Genomic DNA, 12,583 nt, shown 5'->3' with positions numbered 1-12,583 from the left:
TAGGTCGGCGACATGAATAGACCCGCACACTTCACCAGATTCACAATGCACCAGCTCATAAGACAGGTTGGAGAGCTTGCTACTAACACGGTAGGGGCCATCCCACCTCTTTGCTAAAGAGGCCGTGAAGCCTTTAGCAGCATCACTCAGCGGATGAGTTCGCCTCAGTACCAGATCTCCTACCTTGAACTGCAGATTTCGCCTCCCCTTGTTGTACTGGTTTGCCTGCTGCAGTCTCGAGACGTCGAGGCTCTCTCGAGCTTCACGCAGGTTCTCCGTGAAACGCTTCCGGAGATCTTCTGCGAACTGCGTGGTTGTGCGCTGCGTGCTTGCAGGATCTGTGCAAAGGAGGCCGTTTCCCAGGGGAAACACGAGCTCTTTTCCAAAGTTAAGTTGGGCCGGAGTAAAACCCGTGGACCGGTTGATTGTTGTGCGGGTAGCGAATGCCATTTCTGCTAATTTCGCGTCCCAGTCTTTGTGTCGCTCTGTATGCGATACAAGCATCTGCTTCAGGTTACGGTTCACTCTTTCCGTGATATTCGCCTGTGGATGGTATGGCGAAGTCCGTTTGTGCCGTATGCCTAGCGCCTTACACGCATCCACGAACACCTTGCTAACAAAATAAGAAGCGTTGTCTGTAATAAGCGTTGCGGCAAAGCCAAAGCGCGCGAACGTCTCGAGAAGACAGTCCCAGATTTTCTTAGAGTCTAGTTTGCGCAAAGGAAACATTTCGACCCATTTTGTGAAATGGTCGGTCACTACTAGCAAATACTGATTGCCGCGTGGACTACGGGGAAAGGGACCGACAACGTCGCAGGCAACACACTCACAGGGGTACTTGCTTTCGACCGACTGCATTAAACCTGGTGGTTGGCCACCTCGGGGTTTTGCCTTCTGACAAACCGGGCAGCTACGAGCGTACCTCATCACATCCTGCCTCATACCTGGCCACGTTGCAATTTGGGACAACTTTTCGTAAGTTTTGCTCCCACTGCTGTGGCCTGCCAAGGCGGGATCATGCATATATCTTATAAATGACTTGCGCAGTTTACGTGGTATTACAGACCGGAATGGCGGGCCGCTGGACCCATCGTCCGCCTGGGGGATGTATCGCAGCAGGATGCCGTCGCTGCTGAGCAGGTATGAGTCCAAGTCTCTGGGATTCCCAGCGTCGGCTGAGTTTTCTTCTGCCAGCTGGTGCATCACCTTCTGACAAAGTCCATCGGACAGCTGGGCCGCTCGGAGCTCCTCTCTGCTCACCAGGGTTCCCCACCGCGACTCTGGTGTGATGGGCGCCGCATTGGCCAGTGCCACCAAGTCGGGATCCACCTGCATTTCCTGCCCGAGAAGTGGAGCACGGGACAACGCATCTGCAACGTGGTTAGCCACTCCACGCTTGTACTCGATTGTGTATTTGTAGCGCTGGAGCGAAAGGGCCCATCGAGCGAGTCGTCCTGCAGGGTTTTGAAGCCCTTTGAGCCACGAGAGAGCCATGTGGTCAGTTTGAATGCTAAACGAAGCGCCGTCAAGGTACATGTCAAACTTCTTAAGCGCAAAAATAATTGCCAGGCACTCTTTTTCGGTCGTTGAGTAGTTTCGCTCCGCTCCGGTTAACGTATGACTGGCGAAAGCTACGGGACGAAGAACGCTGTCATGTTCCTGCAGAAGGACTGCTCCTAATCCGTAATCGCTTGCGTCGGTCTGCAAGACGAACGGACGATTCAAGTCGGGCAGGTTTAAACACGCGTTTTCAGTCACAGCCCTTGAAAGACACGCGAATGCGGTTTGCTGCTCTTGCCCCCAGCACCATTTCGTTTTTTTGCGGAGCAATCGGTTCAGGGGTTCAGTTATCTCAGCGCATTGCGGAATAAAATCTCTATAAAACGCAATCATCCCGAGATATCTCTGTAGGCTTTTGACGTCATAAGGGGGTGGGTACTCCGTTATTGCGCGCAGCTTATCTTCATTCGGCCGCAGCGTTCCGTTATCCACAACAAATCCGAGAAGGTTGATTACAGGCGATGCCAACTGGACTTTATCTGGATGAATCGTAAGGCCGGCTTGACGCATTCGTTCGAGTATGATCTGAAGGTGCACGAGATGCTCCTCGAATGTTCGTGAAAAGACCACTACGTCATCCATGTACGCCATCGCAAACTCGTACTTCGCGTCACCGAGGACAACCCATACAAAAATGGTCTATGGACGTCTATGGAAAATCCTATGGTGAGCTATCACCTTCTATGGCCCTCTATGGTCAGCCATTAGAAACCATAAAACACGCTATAGCCACCTATAGAAAAATGTATGTCTTCAAAGCTTTAGAATCTCGACCATTCCGATTTCTATACCTGGCTATAGAATAATTTATGACTACGCAGCTATAGACTCGCGACTATTCAATATTCTTTAGCGAGCTATAGAAATATGTATGTCCTTGATGCTATAGGTTCGCGACTATTGAATGTCCTTTAGCCGGCTATAGAGTGGCGTATGTCTCTAAATCTATAGAGTTGCGACCATTGAATTCTCTTTAGCCTACTCTATAGCGTTTTATGTCACCAAAGCTATAGGCCTTTGACCTTTCAATGTTCTTTAGCCGGCTATAGAGTGGTGTATGTCCCTAAGTCTATAGACTCGCGACCATCGAACTTTCTTTAGCCGTCTCTATTGTGTTTTATATTCGCCAAAGCTATAGGCCTCCGACCATTCAATGTTCTTTAGCCGACTATAGAGCGGTGTATGTCCCTAAATCTATAGAATCGCGACCATTGAATTTTCTTTAGCCGACTCAATAGTGTTCTATGTCACCAAAGCTATAGCTTCCGACCTTACAATGTGCTTTAGCCGGCTATAGAGGGATGTATGCCTCCCGAGCTATAGACTCGCTACCATCCAATTTTTTTAGTCGGCTCACTGGTTTGCTTAGGCTATAGGCCCGCGACCCTCTTTTTTTTTTTTTTTTTTTTTTTACTGCAGATGAACGATAGTGGAAGAGAGTCATTCATGCGCTCGATCGGGGTGAGAATTTTCTTCAGCCAGGTTAACGGGGCGTACGTCGCCGAAGCTATACTCCCGCGATCACAAAAGCGTCCTTAGCTGCCTATAGGACTATTGCAGTTTTGCCGGCTGCTTTCCCTGCGCATTGCCTTATTTCGGCGTTGACGTCATCTCAATCTTCCGTTTTTTAGCTCTAATTATCTGTCGTTTCCAGTGTATTTTGTAAGTATATGTATTTCGTAGCGCGCCTTCTACTTTGTCCGTGTCCCTGCCATGTTTGTATTTCTTTCTGCCTGCTCTGTTAAATATATTTAATTTTTTTTTTTTTATATTTCGTCGCTCTTGACGCGGCGTCAAGAACGCTGCTTACGCCACTACAGAGCTGAGCTTTACTCTTGTCACGACGGTTTATCGCGCTATAAAGACGCCTATTGGACTCGTATAAAGTCTCGAGAGGGCGGTTTCGAATGCCGGTGCACATGTCATCGGTGTAGGTAGAACAACGACGTAGCAATCGCGACGCGAGTGCTGACTGCGCCTCGATCTGGCCGCCCGCGCTCGCTGTGTGGAAATGTAAGCTTGGGACTCTCGAGCCCCGTTAGCTTACTGAAGATGCAAGACACTACTTGGTCGTCGCGAATCCTTTGCCCTTCGAACGGCTTCGAAGCCGTTCCAGCGCCCGGCGTATACCCTACGCGCCGTCCTCCAACAACCGTTCGCACAGCATCGGAACCCTCCGTCTGCGAGCGCCGGCGGTTCGCCGTCGCGGGGATTATGTTCGCGGGAGTTCATGTTCGCGGTGTTTCATGTTCACCGCAGGAGTTCATAAAATGCTCCCATTCAAGCCGCAACGATAAATCGTCGGCGCTCGCAGACTGCCAGTAGGCTCCAGAAAGGTTGCGATGCTGCACGGGCGGTCGCTGACAGGCACTGCTGCCTAGGGTACGCCGAGCACTGGAACGTTTTCGCCGGCGTTCGCAGGACAAAGAATCTCAACGACAAAGCAGCGCCCTGCATCATCAGCAAGTTAACGCTGCTCGAGAGTCCCACGCTCACATTTTATCAGAGTGAGGCGCAGTCGTCTCTCATTTCGCGATTGCTGCGTCGTTGCTCTGACTAAACAATTGACAGTTCTCTCGAGACTTCATGAGCGTTAAATCGACGCGTCTATAGCGCGATAGAGTGTCGTGACAACAAAAAAGCTTACCCCGGCAGGGGCGTAAGCAGCGGTGCAATGTCCGTCAACGCCCATGTCGAGAACGGCGAAATATACAAAAATAACAGCCGAAAAAAAAATGAATATCATTAGGCACGCGCTACCCTAGGTGCGTCCTATTATCTCTCTGTTCTGCGAATTCAACAAATCAGCAAGGGCTGTGGCTAATTTTTCTTCTTTTTCTTTAAATTATGAGACATTAAACTCATTGGAGCTTCTTGGAGCACACATCCCCACCATAAGTCATCATGGTGCTCAGAGATTGTAATTGATGGCAGTGATATAGACTGAACTCACGGATGAAAAACGTATTACGGCACAAATTCCTTAAACCACGCAATCATAGATGCCACAACGATGCAAAGATTCCCAAAATTGACGTTTAAAAATGCGAACCTAACAGTGTACACATAATTCAAAAGTGCTTCGTAAAAATCTCTCTCTATATATTTATTTATTTATTTATTCATTTGTGGACATCCTGCGCAAAGAAAAAGTATTCGCCATTAATTATTAATTTTAAATTATAATGTGGGCTACACGGCGTAAAATATGATACCTTCAAACCTGCCTCGTTTTGGGTCACTTCTGGGAAGTGCAGCTTTAGAAAGAAGTCCAAAAGCTGGGGGGCCTTCATGGAGCTGTCCTGTTCACTCGGTAGTGACAGCAGAGTAGACGCTATGCGTGTTTGAGGCCAATCATGTCTCCGGTTAGTGTCCCGTGACAACTGTCTCGAAGCTGGTGATAACGCTGGACAGGGCACCTGCCTTAAGCCCAAGGCCACACATAGCATCCACTGCACTATCAACCTTGGCTCGAACTGTCAACAGGATATAAGTGACACATTCTCTCGCTGTGTTCATTGTTGGTATGCCCCTGAAGATTAGTCTTTGTGATCGCACCCCCGTTCTGGCCTTAAAGGAGCTCTGCTTTTCAACTTTTCTGTTTTCTCTCTCTCCCTAAGCTAAAAGCATTGCAGAAGGTGCGGACTCGGCGGACCAATCAACCGTAGACTTTCTATCGCTTCACTCCGCTCTCTGTGCGCATGTAACGGAAGGAGCGTGATCACGTGGTTTGACGGATGACGTAATAGCCGCTGTCAATCCCGGAATGAGGCTGCTTGCGGACCTAGTTTCGAGTGTCGTGCGGCCCGCGGGGCTGCTGTGGATTTCGCTTCTATGTTAAAAGGTATCCCGATCGAAAAGTCCTACCCCTATGTCGGCAACAAGCGATTTCTTCAAAGAAGCCCAAGACATTCTTGTGATGCGTTCAGTGTTCGGTTCGGCAAATGACAGCTTGTGCTACATCGTGGTGAATCTTCACGGATCCCTTCCTTCTCGGTTTTGTGTTTGAGTGGCTGGTCTACAGTGCCCGTGTCGACGTATATTTCGGATTACATCTTTCAAGTCCGGTATTTTGAACGTAAGTGCGCTGCAACCTACTCGGCGATAATTGACCGTTCTGTAGTGTCTATCTCCTGGCAGTGCCTATCTTCTGACAGCTGGGAGAATAATTTCCCCGTAGCTCTACCGCAGTCGCCTGCCATTAGCTCTCTGAAATCATTTGAAAATTGTAGTTAGAATACTGACATTCTTATTCTCTCTGCGTTTTGTGAAAAGACGTTTCATGGACACCTTTTCGTGGATAGACGCTTCACGGACACACGTTTAGTCGGTACTCGTTACGCGAATTGCACGCTGCAGGGACATTTCGTCGCGCCCGTATTCCTGAGGCGCGTGCTCACCGACTCAGCCCACCCGTTCACGCCACTTCTTGGCAAATCATTACAAAAAACAAAAACAAAAAAAAGACATATTTTGAGTTGTTTATAAACGTCAGGTGTTGACGAAACGATCTCGATGAAACGTCTTTTGATAAACTGATTGCAGCGCCAATGAGTGGTGACTGGCATTAGAATTTCGGGGGGAAGGGGGGGGGGGGGGGGGGAAGGGGAATTCGGCCGGCTGCCGGGGGACTAGACACTACCCAGGAATTGCCTTTGGTTCTTGTTTGATTTACAATATTCTCAGTTGTATAACAGCTCAGTAGTACCTCTTCACATAGTAGAGATTGCTTAGTGTGTGCTTGTCTACAGAATGGGCTGTGTGTAATAAAGTTCTAGGAGATTTGAAAACAATACCTTGTGTCTGTTTACCTGTGCTTTTGCAAACACCTGAGTGAGTGCATTTGTTTTTTGTTGTTGTTTTGTTGAAATGTTTGTTTTAAATGGGGCTATGAAGTTCGGCGCGTCGTACAAGGTTTTTTTTAAAGATGTCCAGTGACAACAAATAATTTGTTTCACATTTCATACGATTGCGGTAAAAAGAAAAACTACAGGCAGCTATGGCACGATGGTAAAGAGACTCATAAGACGAGCTATAGAATGAGCTATAGGGGACCATGCAAAGAGCCATAGGCGGCTAAAGAAACCATAGGAAAAGCCATAAGCAGCTATAGCACGGTGTCTAAAAAAATCCATAAAGTAAGCCATAGAGATCTCTATAGCAGACCATACAAAAAGCTACAGGCGGCTAAAGGAACCATAGGAAATGCCATAGGCGGCCGTAGCACGATGGGTAGAGAGAACCATAGGACGAACTATAGAATGAGCTATAGCGAACCATACAAAGAGCTATGGGCGGCTAAAGAAACCATAGGAAAAGCCATAGGCAGCTATAGCCCGGTGTCTAAAGAGATCCATAAAGTAAGCCATAGAGATCTCTATAGGAGACCTTACAGGAAGCTATAGACTGCCAAACGAACCAAAAGAAAAGCCATAGGCGGCTATAGCGTCCTTTCTAAAGAGACCCATAGATTAAACCATACAAACTTCGATAGCCAAATTTCCATTGAAAAAGCTATAGACAACCATAGGGTAGACCATAGGAAAAGCTATAGACAGCCATAGAAGCGGCTATAGCTAATTGGGCCAATTTTCTATAGCCGGCCATACAAAGGATTTTCTATAGCCGACCATAGACCATTTTTGTATGGGAACGTCCATTAGGCGTTGAAAGCTGGCGGGAGAGTTGGACAAACCAAAGGGAAGGCGAGTGAATTCGAACAACCCCCTATGGCAAATGAATGCGGTCTTCTTTACATCAGCCGGATGAACTTCGATTTGAAGAAATCCGCGGCTGCAATCGAGGGTTGTGAAAACAGTCGCGTTTCCAAGGGCATACATTACTGAGGAAATACTAGGAAACGGGTAACTGTCTCTGACTGACACTTCATTTAGGCGCCTGTAATCAACACAAAGCCTTGCTGTGCCGTCCTTCTTTGGAGCAAGGACTACCGGGGAAGCCCACGGGCTTTTTGACTGACGTACTGCGCCTGTGTCGATCATTTCCAATAGCGCCGCATCAAGAAGTTCGCGCTTGTGAGCACTTATGGGTCTCGGATTGCACCTCCGGGGAGGTGCATCCTTGGTTTCGATGCGGTGCTGTAGGAGATCGGTTTTCCCAGGTCTTTCCGTGAACATCGGCGAGAAGGGTTCCAGCAGTTTCTGGAGCTGCTTCTGTTTGTCTTCACCGGAACACTTTTGCACGGCTTTGAGCACGCTGTCTGGAAGTAAAGGCATCTGCCCGGCAAAGTTTAACGGGAACGCTTGGCCGCGAATACAATCCTGCCGTCTGGTAAACGGCGTTAATTTCGTTTCGCCACCCAACCAATATCCAGCCTGGGCAAAGTCGAGCAAAACCCGCTCCGCTGCAATAAAATCTCTACCAAGGATCATGGGCACCGGCAGTTCTGGGAGGTATACGAACCGTTGTCTTCGTTTTCTACCATGAAAGGAAATTCGTAACCTGACTGCGCCGGCAGCAGGCAGTACGGACCCCGATGCTACTTGCAATTTCACGTTTGCTGACCGAAGATGTATCTTTCTCTTGTTACATTCCGCAAATACTGCATCCCCAATAAGCGATATGTTTGCTCCAGTATCTAAAAGAGCGGCTACTGGCATACCTAGTACATTCACAGTCATACGAGGTTCAAGAGACTTGGGTGTAGATTCGATTCTACTCACAGCTGGGATGAGCAATGTCGGTTCCTCGTTTAGTGACGTTGTTCCTACCTCCGTTGACTGGTGCGAGTCCATTAGCGGCCGGCCATCCAGAGCGACCATCCTTGGTGTTGAGAACTTCAAAGCGGCTCTGACGCTGGGGATCGTGCCGGCCTTTGGCTGAAAGGGAATCGCATTAGGGTCCAACTCAAATGCAGTTGCTTCGGGTAGCGTAGGACCGGGAACAGTGGAAGCTGTACGCCCGGGGATCAGTGCAAAGGCAGACGCGCCGGGAGTCTCATGACCGAGAATTTTGTGAGCTGGCCGCCCGGGTGTCACTGCAACAGCAGGCACGCCGGGAGTCTCAAGACCGCGAACGGTGTGAGCTGGGCGCCCGGGTGTCGGTGTGAAAGCCGACACGCCGGGAGTCTCACGGCGAAGAGTGTTATGAGCTAGCCGCCCGGATGTCTGCAAAAGGAGACACGCCGGGAGTCTCAAGACCGCGAACGGTGTGAGCTGGGCGCCCGGGTGTCGGTGTGAAAGCCGACACGCCGGGAGTCTCATGACGGAGAATGTTGTGAGCTGGCCGCCCGGGTGTCACTGCAACAGCAGGCACGCCGGGAGTCTCAAGACCGCGAACGGTGTGAGCTGGGCGCCCGGGTGTCGGTGTGAAAGCCGACACGCCGGGAGTCTCACGGCGAGGAGTGTTATGAGCTAGCCGCCCGGGTGTCTGTGCAAAAGTAGACACGCCGGGAGTCTCAAGACCGCGAACGGTGTGAGCTGGGCGCCCGGGTGTCGGTGTGAAAGCCGACACGCCGGGAGTCTCATGACGGAGAGTGTTGTGAGCTGGCCGCCCGGGTGTCACTGCAACAGCAGGCACGCCGGGAGTCTCAAGACCGCGAACGGTGTGAGCTGGGCGCCCGGGTGTCGGTGTGAAAGCCGACACGTCGGGAGTCTCACGACGAAGAGTGGAAGTGTTATGAGCTGGCCGCCCGGTTGTCGATGCGAGAGCAGACACGCCGGGAGTCTCAAGACCGCGAACGGTGTGAGCTGGGCGCCCGGGTGTCGGTGTGAAAGCCGACACGCCGGGAGTCTCATGACGGAGAATGTTGTGAGCTGGCCGCCCGGGTGTCACTGCAACAGCAGGCACGCCGGGAGTCTCAAGACCGCGAACGGTGTGAGCTGGGCGCCCGGGTGTCGGTGTGAAAGCCGACACGCCGGGAGTCTCACGGCGAGGAGTGTTATGAGCTAGCCGCCCGGGTGTCTGTGCAAAAGTAGACACGCCGGGAGTCTCAAGACCGCGAACGGTGTGAGCTGGGCGCCCGGGTGTCGGTGTGAAAGCCGACACGCCGGGAGTCTCATGACGGAGAGTGTTGTGAGCTGGCCGCCCGGGTGTCACTGCAACAGCAGGCACGCCGGGAGTCTCAAGACCGCGAACGGTGTGAGCTGGGCGCCCGGGTGTCGGTGTGAAAGCCGACACGTCGGGAGTCTCACGACGAAGAGTGGAAGTGTTATGAGCTGGCCGCCCGGTTGTCGATGCGAGAGCAGACACGCCGGGAGTCTCAAGACCGCGAACGGTGTGAGCTGGGCGCCCGGGTGTCGGTGTGAAAGCCGACACGCCGGGAGTCTCATGGCGGGGAGTGTTGTGAGCTGGCCGCCCGGGTGTCACTGCAACAGCAGGCACGCCGGGAGTCTCAAGACCGCGAACGGTGTGAGCTGGGCGCCCGGGTGTCGGTGTGAAAGCCGACACGCCGGGAGTCTCACGGCGAGGAGTGTTATGAGCTAGCCGCCCGGGTGTCTGTGCAAAAGTAGACACGCCGGGAGTCTCAAGACCGCGAACGGTGTGAGCTGGGCGCCCGGGTGTCGGTGTGAAAGCCGACACGCCGGGAGTCTCATGACGGAGAATGTTGTGAGCTGGCCGCCCGGGTGTCACTGCAACAGCAGGCACGCCGGGAGTCTCAAGACCGCGAACGGTGTGAGCTGGGCGCCCGGGTGTCGGTGTGAAAGCCGACACGCCGGGAGTCTCACGGCGAGGAGTGTTATGAGCTAGCCGCCCGGGTGTCTGTGCAAAAGTAGACACGCCGGGAGTCTCAAGACCGCGAACGGTGTGAGCTGGGCGCCCGGGTGTCGGTGTGAAAGCCGACACGCCGGGAGTCTCATGACGGAGAGTGTTGTGAGCTGGCCGCCCGGGTGTCACTGCAACAGCAGGCACGCCGGGAGTCTCAAGACCGCGAACGGTGTGAGCTGGGCGCCCGGGTGTCGGTGTGAAAGCCGACACGCCGGGAGTCTCATGGCGGGGAGTGTTGTGAGCTGGCCGCCCGGGTGTCACTGCAACAGCAGGCACGCCGGGAGTCTCAAGACCGCGAACGGTGTGAGCTGGGCGCCCGGGTGTCGGTGTGAAAGCCGACACGTCGGGAGTCTCACGACGAAGAGTGGAAGTGTTATGAGCTGGCCGCCCGGTTGTCGATGCGAGAGCAGACACGCCGGGAGTCTCAAAACCGCGAACGGTGTGAGCTGGGCGCCCGGGTGTCGGTGTGAAAGCCGACACGCCGGGAGTCTCATGGCGGGGAGTGTTGTGAGCTGGCCGCCCGGGTGTCACTGCAACAGCAGGCACGCCGGGAGTCTCAAGACCGCGAACGGTGTGAGCTGGGCGCCCGGGTGTCGGTGTGAAAGCCGACACGTCGGGAGTCTCACGACGAAGAGTGGAAGTGTTATGAGCTGGCCGCCCGGTTGTCGATGCGAGAGCAGACACGCCGGGAGTCTCAAGACCGCGAACGGTGTGAGCTGGGCGCCCGGGTGTCGGTGTGAAAGCCGACACGCCGGGAGTCTCATGGCGGGGAGTGTTGTGAGCTGGCCGCCCGGGTGTCACTGCAACAGCAGGCACGCCGGGAGTCTCAAGACCGCGAACGGTGTGAGCTGGGCGCCCGGGTGTCGGTGTGAAAGCCGACACGCCGGGAGTCTCATGGCGGGGAGTGTTGTGAGCTGGCCGCCCGGGTGTCACTGCAACAGCAGGCACGCCGGGAGTCTCAAGACCGCGAACGGTGTGAGCTGGGCGCCCGGGTGTCGGTGTGAAAGCCGACACGCCGGGAGTCTCACGACGAAGAGTGAAAGTGTTATGAGCTGGCCGCCCGGTTGTCGATGCGAGAGCAGACACGCCGGGAGTCTCAAGACCGCGAACGGTGTGAGCTGGGCGCCCGGTTGTCGACGCGAACGCGGACACGCCGGGAGTCTCATGACGGAAAGTGTTGTGAGCTGGCCGCCCGGTTGTCGATGCACGAGCAGACACGCCGGGAGTCTCAACACCGCGAACGGTGTGAGCTGGGCGCCCGGGTGTCCATGGAAAATCGGACACGCCGGGAGTCTCACAACGAGGAGTGTTATGAGGAAGAAAAAGTGATGGAGGGCCACCGAGGGTCGATAGAAAAGCGTCAGTCCCCGGAGCCCGTGTGAGCCTCCGGGAGGCCCGGAGGCGGCTGCGGCGACTCGATCTCGTGGATTGTGTTTTTGACGCGGCCGGCGGAGAGTAGAAATTTCTTACCACCGCCGGCCGTAGCCGTTTCCCTGTGTCTGAGGCGGCCGCTGCCGTTCGCTGCAGTCCCGGTGTATGTGTCCTGGCTGGTCGCATCGAAAACAACGGGGCGTGACCCGCCCGTCGGCTTCGTGCGGTGTCCCGCTCTCTTTTGCCTCTCCCGAGCTCCGCGTTACCGGTCCAGAGGACAAGAACTCATCTTGACCAATGGAGGGGCTGTAGCGTTGTGATTGCGTGCCTTCGTAACCGCTGCACCTCCGTGATTCGTATGCACGAGGATCTAGGGTTCGTGATTCGTATGCACGAGGATCTGGGGTTCGGGGGACGGGCGCCTGATTGGAATCGTCTTGTTCTCTCTCGACTCTATGTGCACGTGTGTTTCCAGACCACGCAAATGATGGTTCCAGAGTCATGTTCTGCGGTGGAGGGGGTCGGTATCTTAGTTCCGCGAGGATGTCGGCCTGGATGGTGATCGCCTCCCGTGCCATCTCGTCTAAATTCGTAAAGGTACGTCCCCTGAGATGGGGATGGAAACGCGGGTGGCTTTGGCGGATGGCGCGTTGTACTTTCTCCACGTCCGGTGCCGCGGCGTCGGCGATATCGTACAGGCCCTGGAGAGCCATTACAAACTCAATAAGTGACTCTTCCGGGTGCTGTGTGCGCGCGCGCAGCTCGTCCTTAATCCGCATGCTGTAATCCGGAGGCAGGAACTCCATCCTAAATCGTGCCTCAAAATCTGACATACTTGTGAATTTAGTTTGTCTTTGCCTCCACAGTGCTGCACTGTCTGTCAGTGCAACCGGCAAAAGGCGGGTGAGGATGGATTCGTCGTCAA

This window comes from Ixodes scapularis, unplaced genomic scaffold (genome assembly GCF_016920785.2).
Source record: "Ixodes scapularis isolate PalLabHiFi unplaced genomic scaffold, ASM1692078v2 PGA_scaffold12__126_contigs__length_90152505, whole genome shotgun sequence".
NCBI lineage: Eukaryota > Metazoa > Arthropoda > Arachnida > Ixodida > Ixodidae > Ixodes > Ixodes scapularis.
This window is presented reverse-complemented; position numbering follows the sequence as displayed.